Source organism: Silene latifolia, chromosome 10 (genome assembly GCF_048544455.1).
Source record: "Silene latifolia isolate original U9 population chromosome 10, ASM4854445v1, whole genome shotgun sequence".
Classification (NCBI taxonomy): Eukaryota; Viridiplantae; Streptophyta; class Magnoliopsida; order Caryophyllales; family Caryophyllaceae; genus Silene; species Silene latifolia.
Window position 1 is genome coordinate 72062991 of NC_133535.1, and position 18104 is coordinate 72081094.

Sequence of the window (18104 nt, forward strand, 5' to 3'; positions counted from 1 at the left end):
CTAACTTAATTTTAATTTCCCAAACACTAACCCTTACCCCCAAACCCGACCCCTTCAGCACCCTCCTTCCCTCCGGCGACCACCTCCTACCGCCTCCACCTCCGCCGTCGCTACTTCTGCCACTAGGTGCCCTCTTTTCTCTCTCCTTCCTCTCTTCTTTATCCTTTTATTTTTCTTTTCTTTATCTTTTTTTCTCTCCCTCCACCAGGGGTGCCACCCGCCGCCATCTGCCACCTCCGCCGCCGCCTGCCACCTGCGTCGCCGCCTTCTCTGCCACCAGGTACAATTCTTCTTTGACAGGCATTGAATCCCTCACTAATCTTAACACAAATTTGGGAAATTAAAATTAAACCCGTCTTTTTAGGGTTCAATCAGTCTTATATACATAAATTACACTTGTTATGTTGGTATAATGCTGATTAGTTGGTTCTTTGATGTTAAAATTAAGTAAATTAGGGTTGCAGTATTGGGGATTATTGGTAATCTGGGTTTAAACATCATAATTAGTTTGAGATACAGTAATACATATGAGCATAAACTTCAATTTTTGATACACATGCCACGCAATTGCAAATTTCCCATTACTGATTCGTACCGTTGTACCCGATTAGGAGAAGCCGGAATTGTCAAGTAATATCATCTCACGTGTTTACTATTATTAGGATGGAGGGAGTATCGTTTTTGGAAGTCTCATTTAAGCCAACTAAATAACCCCCTGAGTTTTGAAGCCTTATTTATGTTAGATATTTTCGAGTAAAACTATTGAAATAGTATGATGGTGTCATTCATATTTGCCACCTTTTTTTTTGCAGTTCAATTCTTTTGATAGCAGGACTTCATTCTTTTATCAGCACACACTGTTTTCCGAGGTGCATTTCTTGTCCCCAAAAATCATCATTTTACTCTCTAAAAGCATTCATTTTGCAGAAATCAAGGAGTACTAGCAAAGCCAAAGGTTTGTCATTCGGAAGTTTGTGTAGGATAGTTCAAAAGTGTTGTGAAACTTGCGAAATTACTAGAGAATAAGTGACCTATAATTATAATAACTGATATGTTTTGATAGAACTGGTTAATTCCAGTTGCTTGAGGGCCTCAAAGCTGTAAACAATTTGAATGTAGTGTAATTTAGATAGCTATTAGATGGTTAGGTGATCCTCTTTTTAGGTGCTTAGTCAAGGTAGAATCATTGTCTTCCTTGTTTGGCCTGATATGGGTATAACTATACATAAGTGATGTGACTCATAATTCCGCATATTTAGTCCCCTAATTGAACCTATTTTGTATACTAATATAGCATTTCATGGCCATTTTATCCGTCAAATCTTTCCTATTTGGTTTCCTATTACATTGTATATGTTTTGTAGGAAAGCAGATAATGAAGCGGAAATTCCCATCTCCCGTGCATATTTGGAAGCTTTTTGACGATATTGGATGGACTAATATGAAGAGAAGGCAAGAATAATGACCAAGGATGTAGGAATAGAGAGTATATAGAAGGATCATAGGGTTAAAAGCAAGGATGACGAGAAGGAAGACATTGCAAGAAGAAATTGCTCAAAAACCAAACCAAAGGTTGCTCCTTTGGCTCTAAAAGTATTCTAGATGAAACGGCGTCGAAAAATCAAGTGATCTAGGCTTTTAAATCACTCCAATAGGAGTTTGGATGAGAAAATGACGTCCGTTTTACAATTCGAGCTCAAATAGAGAAGCTGTCCGCCAATCCGCTCGTCCCGAGACTCAAGACGCTCGTATCCAGGCCCAAGACGCTCGTCTCCCCTTCAAAGACGCTCGTCTTCCCTTCCTATTATCCGAGCGTCCCGATGCCAAGACGCCCGTCTTGAGGCCTTGTGATCCGAGCGTCCCGAGACCAATCCGCTCGGATTCCTTTCCAGTGCAACCGTCTCTCCTCCAGCCCACTCGGGATGCGCATATTTCTGAAAGTCTAGCAAAAAGGAGACTAGCATATTTCTTTGAGAGGAGCATTTCCCTACTCAACAATTAGCATTGTTATTTACTAATTTAACCTTGCTTAACCTAATGCTGTACTACTATATATACCCCATTTGTAAAGCTCTCTTAACCAAGCTTTCTTAGATTAAATCAACTTTCCTTAGATTAGCTTAGGAGTAGATTAGAATAGATTACTCTTTAATCTTTCCACAAATCACACGTTAATCTTTCCTTAATTATTGTTCAAGTTTATTATTCAAGTTTATTATTGGGTAATTGAAGATTATTGGGTTATTATTGGAGGATTGACAACCCTTCATCAATCAATCAAGTTCCCTTCTTTTATTCTTGCTTTATTATTTGGATCATCTCAAGTTTGGTATAACGCTTTTACCCTTTACTCTTTATTGTTTATTTCCTCATTCTCTTGTCATGTTTACACTTGTTGTAATGATTGACACCATTAATGACATGTTCTCTATGATAATGAGTGAGTAGTCTCTTAGCTAGGATTAATGGGTAATTAGGGAAAACCAACATGGGAAATAATCATGCTTAATCCAATATGTTTCCATAATTAATTTGCTTGCTTGTTGTGATGTCAACCTATGCACATGTTATGTTTGATGAAATGCTATACCTATGAATCCTTGCATTTACAACCATCTCTTATATATTCAACTTGACTTGTAAGATATAAACCAACTCGAGTCTAGTTAGACCATGCATAGAAGTGATTAGGAGGAAAGTAAGTGGACTTGTAGGTGTTGTGCAATCTAATCGATTCGGCTCCGGGATCCAACTCTTCCTAAGAACCGTAAGATATACACCAACTCGGTTCCTTTACAACATTAATTGCTTGCATATAATTGAGAACATGTTTGTATGATCAACTCCCATGAATCCCTTATGATCCCATGACATCCTAGTATCCTTTATTATTTGTCTACACCTTTATTGCTTTTTTTACTTTGTTGCTTGCATTAGTTTAGAACAAAACTACAAATCCAAATCAATTGTGACACTAGCATAAATTGAGATAGATAGACTTAGAACCCAAAGCACACCGTCCCATGGATCGACCTCGACTTACCACTAACTAGTTGTTTGTTGAGAATATAAATGTGTTTGATTGGGGGACCCGACGACATCACCCGTCAATAAGATAAAGCTTAATTGTAGCTTAGTGAAAAACTGATTCACATTTTCCATAGAACATTTGACCTTTCAATTATATCTACTGATAGCCTATGAGCTTGCTAGTGAACATCCGTAGAACCACACCGTTGAGTAGTGGTCTCTTGGAGCAATTGTCTATTGTTGAACCATTTATCTAGCTACTATCAATCAATTTTTAAAATTACCTCTACTTGTTGATATCATTTTGCGACAGGTGTCAATTTTTTGTTGGTTAACCTTCATTCTACAAGAATTCAGTTTTTATTGTTTTTTTCCCTTTCTTGCAGGGGCGAGGCCACTGATTTCACTTTGAGTTTGGGAGTGGATTACCAGGTAAATATCATAATTGCCTTTCTCTTGGTTTTTCTATCACACTTTTTAGTAATTTGGAAGAAAACTGTACTGGTAAGACGCAAGAATGTGAAAAGGAGGATAAGAAATCCTTCTAGTGAAAGAAATATTAAACCAGGTCTAATCTCATCCATCTTACCTGTGAGGTTCAAGTAAAGATACCTCTAGTTAATTAATTAAGATAACTTGGGTGAAATTTGGTTATTAACCCTTGCTTTGATTGAAATGACTTTTTAATTAAGATACATTGTTAATCTGGAAGTTTCGAGATGTGTATTTTAAGTCGTGTTTGTGTCGCACATATATTAGTACGCTAATCTTATGTATACTTATACCCACTCTTGCTGTTAGTATCATTAGATAAGCTGTTAGTATCAAATTACCTACTCATATGAATAGATTTCTCTTTAGTATGCATGTTGCAACTCTAATAATGCTAATCGTATCAAACAGGTATGCACGATGACAGAGGAGGAGATTGCTTGCTGAAGCTTGCCTAATTTACGCAAGTAGTGTTATTGTCGTCGTCATAGCGATGCCGTTTTTTTATCAAGTAGTAGTTTGGAATGTATTTGATTTAAATTTATCAAGTAGCAGTAGTGATCTGACTACTCTTTGATTGTTTCATGATAAAAAAACGTGTGTATATTTTGAACTTCGCTGAACTCAGCCATATATGACAGAAACGATTTTTTTTTTTGTAAAAAAAAAAGTCAACTTTCATGAGGAAAATTCCGTCAGAATTGTTGACTTTTCTGACGGATTTTCAGTCAGAAAAGTCGACAAAAGTCAACATTTCTGATAGACCTGGAAGGCTACGTTTGACGGATTTTCCGTCAGTTTTCCGTCAATAATCCGGATTAGTGACGGAAATTCCGTCAGGAATGCGATTTTAATGACGAATCGTAGTGACGTCCATTCCTGACGGAAAACCAGTCAGGAACCCGTGTTTCTGACGAGAAAAGCGCGTTATTGACGGATTATTTCCGTCAGTTTCCCGTGTTTATTTTGTAGTGAAAGAGAGAGAACTAGGATTGTCGGATCACCAATGAATGTCAGATAGTTGCAGTTAAGGTCACAGATCGGTCACTTGTATCGGTCTAAGGGGCAACGAATATCTTCTTCCGGTCTCAATTCACCGTAAAACCCTATTAGCTTAGCTTCCGTCATCACTAAAGCATCCTAATATTCACTGCAGGTCTTACCCATTCCAATCATCCGATCCAGGTCAAGGGGTACCAAGATTAATTATCTAATTACGCCGACTCAAGTAGACAAGAACAATTAATTGAAGTGATTAACAACAAAGACATGATTTTAGCAACAGATCTGCAAACCTAATTAGCAACTAACATCAACTCATTGAATCCCCTAAATCCTAGCGGGAGAATTAGCTAAACATAATAATGGGTAAAGAAAAAGGGAAAGATAAAGTAATAGAAAGCATAGTAAAGAGATGAAAGGAAGAGAAAGAATACTTGGATAAAAGGGAAGAAGGAATTACAAAAGTCTAGATCCATAAAATGAGAGAAAAACAGCGTTCAACGGTATCCCATTTTTTAAAAGAGAGAAAAGAAGAAAGAAATAGAGGAGAGATTTAACCTAATGACGTATTTCCTATTTATAGGAAAGACAATTATTAAACCTAAAACACGAACTTAAGCTAAAAAGCCCGTGTCCATTGCAAGCTACTCGATCGAGCACTTTCATAACAGTCGATCGAACAAATCCAAGCTAAAACCTCTCGATCGAGGACTTTAGGTACTCGATCGAACACTATCAAAAAGAGGCCATTCGATCGAAGACAATAACTACTCGATCGAACAAGATAGTACTCGATCGAGTACTTTCCAGCGCACAATTCCTGCTTCGCGCATTGAATTTCAAATGGCCGCCATTTCTTTGTTACTTGGGAAAATAGAGAGTTTTCGGTGGCGTTGGAAAGCTAAGAGAACATGATTTCATTTTCAATTGGAATAACTTGAAAATAAGATGTAGAACACGAGATATGATTCTCTAAAGTAGGCACTAGTAATTTGAAGCTCTTCCTTTGCTCGCCTAGCTTCCTTACTTCTATGCGCATCTCAAAGTAGTAGTCTCCAAGCTCCGACTCAACTCATTTCCTAAATGAATGCAAAGGGACATGTTTTAAGCTTGATTCCTCTTCTCTTTGGTTCATTCCTGGAAATAAGACAAGAGAAACCAAAGTAGATAATTCGGGGGACATTTGTAGCTAAACACTACAAAATATGCATAGGAATGCGTGCAAATGAAGTACAAAATGCCTATATAAAATGCACGCATCACTCATGAACATCTTGTCTTATTCAAGGAAATAGCAGGTATGATCAAGTATGATGGCATCACGGAAGAGCAAATTTTCCTTATGCTCTTTCCTCTTTCCTTAAAGGACAATGCTAGAAAATGGTTGAATTCACATGAACCTGGTACTTTCACTACATGGGGAAAGCTTAACAAGGGCTTTTATCAACAAATTCTACCCTCCTTCAAAAACCGCTAGAATAAGGCATGAAATCCAAACCTTCAAGCAACATAATCTTGAAACTTTGCGTGAAGCATGGGAAAGATTTAGAGACCTTTACCTCTTACCCACATCATGGAATCCCCAAATGGATAACAACCCAAATCTTCTTTAAAAGCCTTGAGCAAAGGTTTAGGGATATGATTGTGGCGGCCTCCGGTGGCAACTTTGATAAGATGAAAAATGCCCAAATCACGGAGTTGATCCAAAACATCTCCGACATGGAAATTAGCTATGGAGGTAGAGAAGGTGACCATGGAAGAAAAAATAAGTCCAAGAGTGAAGGACCTTCAAAGCTAGAATTGGAAAGCAAGGTCAAGTTGGATGAATTGTCAAAGAAATTTTATAGCTTTTTGGTGGAGAGGAAGCATGAAAATGCTTATCATGATGAAAGACCAAATCACCTCAAGGTCTACTATGTTCAAGTGCCTAGGTAACCACCAAGGACCTATTCTCAACCAAGCTCTCCTCCAAGAAACTATCAACAACATGCTCTCACTTGTGAGAATTGTGGCGGTATTGGGCATTCATATAACACTTGCTCATCATTTCCACATCAAAACTTCAAACCACAACAAAGCTATCCACCTCCAAAATGCCAACAACAATTCCAACAACAACCATACATTGAACCACCAAGTTCCAACTCCTCTATTGAGAAATTCCTAAGAGAAATGGACGCAAGGGCCGAGAAAAGAGAAGCTCAAGTGAATCAACAATTCAAAAACTTGAATACTAATCTCTTAAATGTCCAAGCACACCAAAGGACACTTGACTATTACATGGCCAACTAAGGGGCCACTAATCCTCAAAGAAAGCAACACTCCCTTCCAATTCAAGGCTCTAATCCTAAATATGGACCACCACTTCTTCAACAAGTCCATGCGATTACCTTGAGAGGTAGAAAGGAATTGGAAGAACCAAGGAGGAAGAAAGACGCAATGGGAGGAGGACTTAATAACTCCAAAAAAGGGAAAGTGAGTGAACAAATTGAGGAAGATGAAAATTTCATCTTGGAAGAAATTGTGGTTGGCAAAGTGTTTGATTGGCAATTTTTAATTGGTCTTGAACCAAATGATGAAGATGAACTTGGCCCTCCCATATGGGACACTTATGAAGACTCCTTGCAAAATGATAAGTGCGGGGAGGGAAGTTATGAAGAGGTTGGTGCTCCTATTTGGGATGTCTATGATAATGAGGAAGACCCCCCACTACCACCTCCTTCCGAAATCTTTGAAGAAGAAGTGCTTGTCAATGACAAGTATGGGGAAGAATTTAAGACTTGGGAAATAGAGGTTGATGAATTCGAAATTGCCATTCTTGGAGAGTTGAGAATCCATGACAAGAACTACGATCTTGGTAGTTTTGACAATATCTTGGAAGAAATTGAGGGTCTTCTCTTCGAAAATGGTTCGACTCACATGGAGAGTCAAAATGAATGTGTTATGAATGGTAGAAATTTGAACCTCAAAGATGAGAAGTTGACTCTTCTACCTCCTATTCTCCACCATTTCCCTTGTCTCGAGGACCATGTGGACATTCCCTCTTCTTATGAAGTTTGTGAGATTCCATCCCTCTCTCCTTCTCGCTACTATATTGAAATGAAGGATACTAATCACCAAAAGGATCCTAGAAACACTACCGAGAGGAGTAAGAGGAAGAACGGGAGGAATCATTGGAAGAGAAGTTCGATGCGGTTGGCTATAGCTTGGAGCTACCTATGCTTGTTTAAGGGTTTTGCTAGAGCCTTTGACCGTCTTCTCCGTGCCTTGAGTGACATGGATCATGCTACTTGGAAATTCAAGCAACAAAATTTTGATGAGAGGTTTCGTGAAGTCCCTTAAGAACCACTAAATTGTATATATTTTCTTCCCTTACTTTCTTATACTTTAATTGCATTTTAGTTCCCTCCCTACATTTGTTCCATTGAGGACAACGTCACGGTTTAAGTGTGGGGAGGGGCTTCATTATATAAAAATCATAAAAATTTGAAAAACTTGAAAAAATTACAAAAAAATGTATTTCATTTTCAAAAATTTAAAATCCAAAAATACGCATTTAATTTTCGAAAATATAAAAACATGTTTTTAATTTTGAAAAATTTAAAAAACACAAAAATATGTTATTTAATTTTCCATTCTCTCCCTACTTTAGTCCCTTCGAGGGTGATGTGCATCTTAAGTGTGGGGAGGGAAATATCCACCTTGTGAATATTTGTAAATACATTTACTTGTTAATTTGAGAAAAATTACAAAAAAAATGACTAAAAATTGAAAAATTCCAAAAATTTGCTTTGTTTATATTACATATATTGCATTTGTCCTAACCTTTTTGATTGACAACACACGCGAGCATCGGAGAAGACGTTTGGTAAAATTCTTCCAATCCTTTCTCCTTTATCCTTCCTTTTCTTTTTGTATATATAACAATGGAGGAAGACGGGATATGTGATGTGGGTGTTCTCTTTGGGAACCGTTTTGGATATGCTTCTGTTGTTGGTGTGTTGTTAGGACTAGATATTGTGTGCATTTAGACTAGAAATGTATATATGTGTTCACTCTTGCATTCACGTAGCTTGTTCATATGTTTAGTTGTATTTCATACACGTTGCATCTTGTTTGTAAATAATTGCTTAGAGGGTCTAAATGTGGAGGGTATATGTTGTCAATGATGATAATTGTTTTGCCCGTGTCATTCCCCTCTTGATAGCTCGTACCTCTTGATGACACTTGTTAGAGTTTTTGCTTACAAAAACCCGAAAGTCTAGCTTAACAACCATGTTGCGACCACCTTGTGAGACCGTACTAGGCACGAGACTTGACCTAGGTTCGACACAGCTACTAAAATGTGAGGATAGAGCCTCCATATGGCCGGTCCATCAAACCGGTCCCGTTTAGGTCATGAGAGTAGTTCTCCTTACGTGGTATGTTATGTGAAAACACATAAGTATGGTGCTCATTCCTTATCGTAGAAGTGTCGATGTGCATGTTGAGACAATTTTGTTCAAATAAAGTAGTCTCTCATAGCCAAATAAGCTTATTTTTCACCCATTTGATCATCGTTACCTTTTGTTTACCCAATTTGTGCCTAAGCCTTGTCATTTCAATTGCCAACAAAATAACTACATTCCATAAGCATCTCACCCTTGTTGAGTAGTGCGTCTTTGTAGTTGTTTTGAGGATTATAATTGGGTAGGATATTTGATTTTTATTTAGGTGAACGGTCCGAAATATCACAAAAGTGAAATGAAGCTTGATGGTTGACCAATTTTTGCAATATTAGGAGGGTTACGAGTGAGTGAAAAAGAAAAAAAAATGAAGAAGAAAAACAAATAGAAAATGAGAAAAATGAAATGGAAAACAAAAAGAAAAGAATGTATATTTTTGTGTCAAATAAAAGGGTTAGTAATATTGCAAATTGAATTTGTCTTGAGGAGGAGTGAATAATTTTTGAAAATGGCAATCTTGCCATATTTTGTGAAAGAATTCATTTGCATGGGTAGAGTTTAGTGGATTGGTTAGATGTGAAGACTACTTAACCGATAGCCTCACATGTATTGAAACGGTGCTTGCACCAACCCCTTTTCAACGAACCCTAGCCCCATTACAACCCGATTGTCTCTTGCATGTGCATCATTTGGCATTTCTCTTGCGGATATTGGATATGGTACCATATTAGATTGCGGGCATGCTTCACAAGTCGAGTTTAGAAGAGTGATTTTGGCTACATTTTATCACAAAAATCACCACGTTCTTTCATTTAAGTGACTAGTGAAACATGTGAGAGTCGGGCTTTGGTCTCCTTTTTATCAAGGGTTTGATATTAGGTCGAATCTTGCGTGTGTCGTGTCATTCTTGGGAGTATAGGGAAGTACTTCCCCTTTCCCGCCTAGAATTTATTTCTTAGGCACTGATGTGACCATAATTAGAGCATATTTAGTCCCCAAATTAGCCTTGTTCCCATGCTTTTTAGTGCATATTTGGGTCATTTATTGTCTTTAGTCCTTTGTTTTTCATATTCTTTGAGGTTTTGTGTCCTTGGTAGGAAAGGAGTGCAAACCTTGCATTTTCATGGCAAAATGAAGCTAAATTGATTGAATTCAATGACCAAGCATCAAAGAGAAGACAAGATTAGAAGGCCTTTGTACATACTATAGTATATGGGCAATGATGAGAAAAGACCCTTGCATCCCCGAGGAAATCCTCAAGGATTTTATGAAGAAAAAGGAAGAAAAGAAGAAAGAAAGAAGCTGTAAGACAATCCGAGCGGATTGTCCACAAGACGCCCGTCCAAGAGGGGCAATCCGGGCGTCTTCCCCCTGTGGACGCCCGTCCAAAACACGCCCGATCCGCCCGTCTTCCCCATCTGGACGCCCGTCCAGAATCACCAGAATTCGCCCGTCCCGTGCCCTGGACGCCCGGATTCTCTAACAGCCATATCGTCTTCTACAAGCTTCAAGGAAGGATGCGCATATTTTTCTAAGACCGGCGAAAAGGAGACCGGAGTCTCCCTAGAGACCGGCGATTCCTCAAGGACTTAATCGTCATTTAAGCCCTTAGTAAACCCTAATCTATGTAACTAATCCCCACTATAAATACCCCATTAGGCTAATTAGATGAGCATGTTCTTCTTAGCAATCTCTAGTGTAGTTAATATCAATCAAATCTCTCTTTAATCTTGTAATCAACATTTAAACAAGTTTTAATACAAGTTTTATTTCCTTAATCTCTCTCTTGTTCATCCTTTGTTTTGGGTAATTGAAGATTATTTGGGTTATTTTTGGGAGATTGACAACCTTCCAATCAATCATCAAGTACTTCTATTATTTTTTGCTTTATTATTGGAATCATTAGTAGGTATAATTCTCTTAATCCCTTTTTAATTATTGTTAATTATCTCATTTATTCATCATGTTTCACTTTGTTGCTATGATTGACAACCTTGCTAGCATTTTCAACATGATAATGAGTGAGTAGTTTCCATAGCTAGGGTTAATGGGTAATTAGGGGAAACCAACATGGGGGATGATTCATGCTTAAATTAATATGTTTTCATAGCTTATTTGCTTGCTTGTTGTGATCTCAACTTGTGCACATGTTATGTTTGATGAAATGCGAGCCTATGAATCCTTTCATTTTTTACCCATCACCTATCTTTTCAATGAGACTTGTAAGACATAAACCAACTCGAGTCTCATTAGACCATGCATATAGTTGAGTAGGGAAGATTAAGTAGGCTTGTAGGTGTTGGACAATCTAATCGATTCGGCTCCGGGACCCAAACTTTCCTAGGATTGTAAGATATAAACCAACTCGATCCATCACAACAATAATTGCTTGCTTATAATTTGAGAATATGTTTGTATGATCAATTCCCATGAATCCCCTATGACCCCATGACACCCTAGTGCCTTTTATCAATTGTTTACATCCCTTTTAAATCATCTTGCTTGTTTACTTTCATTGAGTTTTAGTTTAGTGATCTTCTACTTCAAACCCCAAATTGTGACACCCTTAAACACCGCTAGTTGCAATTGAAAATCTCATCTCAATTCTCGTCCCTTGGGATCCGACCTTTACTTGCCTCTTTACTAATTGTAGAGTTGTTTGTGAAGTTATAAATTGTGTTTTGGTCTAGGTGCTCCTAACAACAAGTACCGAAAACTAAACCTCCTCGAGAGTTCGACCAGGCACCTCGTGTTGTCAATGTACTTGAGCTATAATTGGGGAGTCAATACCGTGGAAAGATCTGGAGACGACATCCTCCAATAATGATTCTCTTTGCTCGGTTTTTGAAAGCAAAACATTGACTTTTTGTGATGCATCTTATATGATATTTCATGCCTAAATGTTTAGATGTGTCCAATTTTTCCACAAGCCCCCACTTGCCTTGTAAGGAAGCACATACTTCATTGTCTTTTATATTAAGGGTCTTAGTCTGTTTAAATGAGCTTACTCGAGGACGAGTAAGAGTTAAGTGTGGGGATGATTGATAAGTAGCAATTTAGTGTCATTTTACCCATGCTTTTATCTTATATTTAACTCGATTTTGTGTGCTTTAATTGATTAATAGCTCATTTTACTATTTAATTAGAAATAATTTGTTTTAGTATAATTATTGCGAATAATTGTCATATTTCGAAGAATGGAAACTGTCTTTGGTTGTTTGAATTTTATAGGATCCGACTCGTGAATAAAGGCAAATCAAATCAAGCGAGACGAGATTGAGACGGATCCAATAGAAGTTAAACAAAGGAGCATCAACAACATAATAAACCAAAGTCAACAAATTGACTAAAAAAGGCCCACATCAACTCCCAAACCCCTGCTAGTTCGCCACTTTCAATTCACCATTCACCATCTCCTTCATCTACCTTTGCAACTATGACCACTACCGAGCTCCTCTACTTAGTCATCACCGTCAAGGATCACCAACCTAATTAACCACCATAGCTGTCCAGAAACATGACAAGGCAGCAGCAATGACCATGGCGTAAACTCGAATATGTGCAACCAGAGTTCAACCATCAATACGAGCAGCTCAACCCGACTCTACCCATCAATACGGCTCACAATTCACTCACAAATCACCACACATCACTCGCCTCTGTGATCTTCAACTATCACCATTTCACATCATCTTCAGTCCTCGTCCTTCGTGAGCAGCAATAAACCAAGAAGCAGCGGCATCACCATTACACCTCACGCATCACCACGACAAACCGAATAACAGCATCACAACCGAGCTCCACCACCATTCCACCATTTTCATCAAACACCATCATCCCATCACCACCGTAGCAGACCAACGGCAGCTCTCTACACCCGTGGCTCCTCTTTGATCAGCTGCAACAACCAGCCACCATTAACGACCACCTCCCCTCCATTGAAACACCAGCTTCGACGAGCCCAGGCACAACCACCCCTAACAACCTCCATTTCGATTCTCTCCCACGATCACCATCAATTTCCCTCCATGTCAATCACTTCTGATTGCCGAGCTCGGACCACCGCAGCAACCCAATCAATCACCATCATACGCACCTGCTCCATCGACAACAACCAGCAGCAGTCCAACATCACGACAAACACCAGCAATCACCAAATGCAACCCCATCCGACCTAGCCATCGGCTGCCGCCTACCCGGCTCCTAACTCGCAACAAGCATAATTATGCTTCCCAGACGGTCTACCGGCTCCCTCCTAACCAGCTACCAGCATCCCCTTTCCTCCCTTGTGCGAAAATTGAAGCAAATTGCATCCCTTGACGGGTCATCGTCCGTCGACACCCCCACTGGCTCACAGCACGAATCAAATTCATTGGGGTTTCCAGAGAACTTCCAGCCAGTGCCATCACCGACGGCCGGTTAGCCGGCTCCGAGACTAAGTGATGCGTTTTCAGTCTTGTTGCTGTTGGTTTAGTTTCACAATGTTACTTGTCTTTCCTTTTGGACGATTTAATTATCCTTCCCCTTATTAGTTTTGGGTCGTGTGTCTTTAGTTAGATTATTAGTATCATTATTATTATTAATTATTATTATTATTTATTATTATTATGAGGAGTAGGATATTTATACAGTCTCCCATTATTATTCTACCATAGTTTATCTTAGCTTAATTTACTCTCTCAATTAGAATAATTAGTCTCTCCTACTCTCTCATTATTGTAACAAGATCCCTAATTTTTGTCTCTTTAATTCCCTTTAATCAAAGTTGTAATCTTTGTTCATCCTTAAATTAATTACTCTTTAGTTTATTCCATAACCACAATTCTCATTAGCTTACATTTACATTAGTGGGTTGCAATTTGAAGGAAGAAGAGATTCATCTTTCTTATTTCAACCAAAGTTTCCACCTTTAATCATTGTTGGTATAATCCTTCTCTTTATTTCTCTTCCTCTCAATTGTTTACATGTTTATTGTTTGCTTAGCCACTTGTCTTTATATTATGCTTCCTCTTGTTATTTACTTGTTGAATTGTTCATCTTTTGCTTCCATTTTCATAATCATGTTTAAGTAGTGTATTGCTAGGGTGGAGAGGAATCTTGTGTAGTTAATATGGGTAGACTATTGGCTTGAACAAACAAGCAATTCATGGGTAATTTCTCTTCTAATTGCCATGCATAAAAAGTGTTTGTGAAAATGTATCAATGAGAATTCGAGTCAATTTCACTATTTTATAACTTGTTGGGTGAGAGCTTGACTTGTAACTAGATAATTCATGACGATTAGTGGGTCTTGGGTAATTACAGCGAGAGTTCGATTACTCTTAACCTTAGGCTAGTCTCATGTCGAGGGGTGGGGATTTGCCTTTGAATTTACCTTGACTACTTCTTAATTTGTGCCTTTACTCGACCCTTTCTTTACATGAGTGAACCCGACCACCCTTGCTTCCTTAATTAGCATCTTAATCAATTTTTCATTTACTTGTTTTTAGTTGTAGTCGTATCAATTAGTTTCTCAATCATAACATTTGCTAGAACAAAACTAGGAAACAAACAATCAATTTAAGAATCATAATCCCGTCCTTTGGGTTCGACCCTTGCAATACTACATGACTACTTGTACACTTGCAAGGTTATAAATAAAAAATTTCACAACAGACGGTCCAAATTTCTATCTGGGCCTAAAGATGGATAGCGATTAATGTCAACCATAATGCGGTACATACTCATGTTTGTATCGAGAGCTTTCACTACTCGAGGAAATAGACTAGGAACCGACCTTACTCATGTTTGGCACGGTCCTCTCCACAGACTAGGGTTTGATTGCTTGGTATGGCAAACCACTTTTTTAAGCTAAAACCCTTTAAATGCACTCAACATACCGTTATAATGCCCATATGTATGTTTGTATCATATACGTGATCACCATTTGTAAACAAAACCATGACGAAATTTTGTAAAATAAACTCCATTTCAAAATATAAACATTTTCAAAAATGGCCTAAAACAGCGCAAAATAAGCCGAAACTCCGTCCAAATGTCGAGTCAAACTTCGGACCTCAAACCCATTTCAAAACTCAGTTCGAGTCATAAGCAAACGCTTAACTGCCAATTAATTTCAACATGACTGACATTCCGAAGTTTAAGGGGCATAAAAACCCTTTGAACCATATTCGTCCATTCAAAGATTATATGTCTATCAAAGGCATTAAGCCAGAGATGTTCTTAAGGATCTTTCCTTCATCTCTTGATACTATTCATAAGCAATGGTTCTACTCCTTAGATCACAAGAAAATTGCTACTTGGGACGATGCTATAATTGAGTTCACCAAACAATACACAGATAATGCTGAAATTCAAGTCAATATGCGCACTCTAGAGGTTCTTACCCAAAATGACAAAGAAGGTTTCACCGACTTTCTAACTAGGTGGAGAAAGAATAGCACGCAACTCGTCGAACACCCAGACGAAGCTACCCTTGTTGAAAAGTTTGTGGACAATTTAAGGCCAATCTATGCGAACCATCTAAGGTACCAAAACATAAAGTCTTTCAAAGACTTAACTGTGCTAGGAACAAGAATTGAAGATGACATCCGTAAAGGACTCTTGTCCAAAATGGTAGGTCGTGGATATCAAGGCACAATGAGTCGTTCTTATGGCTCCACTAGCAAGAACGATGAGGTCAACCTTGTCGAATCGTCTACTAAGAAGAATAACCCGTAGAGGAAGTTCACCAACGTTGGTGACTCATACTCCAATGCTCTAAGAAGATTGATGAAACAAGGCAAACTCTAACCCATAGGACCTACACTTGACATAGAGAAGAAGTCTAGGTTCTGGGATGAGAATGCCTACTGCGAGCACCATAGAGGCAAAGGGCATGATACAGAGAATTGCTTCAAATTGAAGCATGCCATTCAGGGTATGATTGAAGATGAGCGCTTGCCTATACCTCCTGCAAGCAAGCCTAGCAATACTCAGAATCCTCTTGGAATTCTGATGATCTCAGATGACGACTTGCCTCCCTTTGGCATCACTCATAACCTCGCTCTATACATCACAGTCACATGCTTGAAGAATAATGTACCAATGACTTTAGTGGATGATGGCTCCGCAGTCAATGTCATACCACTAACGACAGCATACAAGTTAGGCATGAAAGAATCAGACTGGACACCTACTAACCAAGGCGTTCGGGCATACGATGGAACGCGATGTAAAGTAGTGGGCTAATTAACCTTATTTTGGCACTGGGCCAATCGAACGAAAGGTTAATTTTCAGATAAGCGACATCGAGGCATCTTTCAATATACTTCTAGGTTAATTCACGCTTCCAAAGCAGTGACATACACCTTACACCAAAAGATCAAGATCCCTCTAGATGGCAAGGTAGCGACGATCACTTCGTCACCTATCAAGGCCGTAATAGAGAAAATATCAAGCAACCAATTAGTTACAGATCCATTGCACGAGCTTGGAGGATTTCAAATCATAAACCTTATAGAGAGCGAGCTGGCTCCCTTGTACTTCAACCCATACTCCAGCTTAGTGGTCAACCACATACTCAAATCCCAGGGATACTTTCCAGGAATTCCACTAAACCCTATCAGAGAGAGTACCTTTACACCTTTTAAGGAAGGTAACTCCTAAAGAATACCACTAGGCTTTGGGTACAAGCCCACGAATGCCGAAACCTTTGAAATGCTTACTCAAGTTCAGAATCGCAAAAGTAAGGGCGTCCAAATGTAACCCTATCTCCCTAAAATAAATGGGTACTTCGTCAGGGAAGGGGATTGTGAATATTTTCGTGGATTTCCCGAACCTTGGTGGTTTAAAGACAATCAACTAGCTGGAATCGAGATCTTCCACGATTGCTACTTCATTCCTCCAGAAACGGTTCCTACCGTCAAAATTCGTCAGACACCTTGTCTCGACGAACAGGCTGTTAGCCTTCTATTTGGAGAGGATCGATTCGTCATGGCAGCGCTGGATGAGATCATTACCATGATACTTCAAGACGACGATTTCAACCCTACAACACTGATCACTGACACCAGCTCAAATCAGCAAAAAGGATGGAGAAAGTCGATCAAGTGGACCAACAATCAAGGAAAACTCTTCAAGGTCACTACTCGAGAAGGAGATATGTTCAAAGGAGAACCCGAAGACGATGAATTCGAGTCAGAGTCGGAATCAGAGTCGGAGTCGGAATCTAAGTATAGAGAAGTCGCTAGAGAGTCTCCTCCTATCGTCACTCCCCACCCTTTTGTTTCTCCTAGCATAGTATCGCCTAGTAACAGTAGCTTGGGAAATGTCCCAGCAACTGTCCCTTTACCGCCACTGACTATTGCGCAGATGGCTTCTTTGTTTCAGCTATTTTCAAACATTAATATGAATAAATCTGATTCTGCTTACTCCTTGTGTTATTCTGAATGCAATTCTGTTTACCATGATAATGAGGATGATGTTGACCCAGGCTCAATCGAATTACCTCCCTATATAATTAAAGAAGTACTAGAAGAGAGGGAAGGGGCATCAGTTATAGAAAACACCGAACCAATCAACTTAGGAACGTAATTAGAACCCCAAGAACTTAGGATAGGGACGACCTTAGACCCAGCTGAAAGGGCCAGTTTCATCGACATCCTACACGAGTTCAAAGACGTCTTCGCTTGGTCTTACAAGGACATGCCAGGGATCGACATGGATATTGCAGAACATCGCATTCCAATTAAGCCAGGTTTCAAATCTGTAAAACAAAAGCTTCGTCGGATGAGGACACAGTGGGCTCTTAAGATTAAAGAAGAAGTCGATAAGCAATTCAAAGCCGGATTCATCAAAGTTTCCGAGCATTCAGTCTGGGTGGCTAATATAGTCCCCGTACCCAAAAAGGATGGGCGAATCCGGGTTTTTACTGATTTCAGAGACTTTAACAAAGCGAGTCCTAAAGACGACTTCCCTCTACCACACATCGATATATTGGTAGATAATACAGCAAATCACGCGTTGTTATCCTTCATGGACGGGCGTGCAGGGTATAAACAATCAAAATGGCCGAACAAGATATGCACAAGAAAGCCTTCATCACTCAGTAGGGGCACATACTACTATACTGTTATGCCATTCGAGCTAATCAAT

At 39.0% G+C, this 18104-nt stretch overlaps 1 long non-coding RNA gene and 1 other non-coding gene across 2 annotated transcripts; one reads left to right on the forward strand and one right to left on the reverse strand.

The window, feature by feature from the left end:
* The first annotated feature begins 235 nt into the window (after positions 1 to 235).
* LOC141609029 (uncharacterized) lies at positions 236 to 3985 on the forward strand. Its single transcript, XR_012527147.1, has 3 exons — positions 236 to 280; positions 3417 to 3462; positions 3934 to 3985. It is a non-coding gene; the product is annotated as an uncharacterized LOC141609029 (long non-coding RNA).
* Positions 3986 to 5999: 2014 nt separating this feature from the next.
* Positions 6000 to 6104, reverse strand: LOC141610427 (small nucleolar RNA R71). The gene has a single exon (XR_012528335.1). It is a non-coding gene; the product is annotated as a small nucleolar RNA R71 (small nucleolar RNA).
* Positions 6105 to 18104: the final 12000 nt, after the last annotated feature.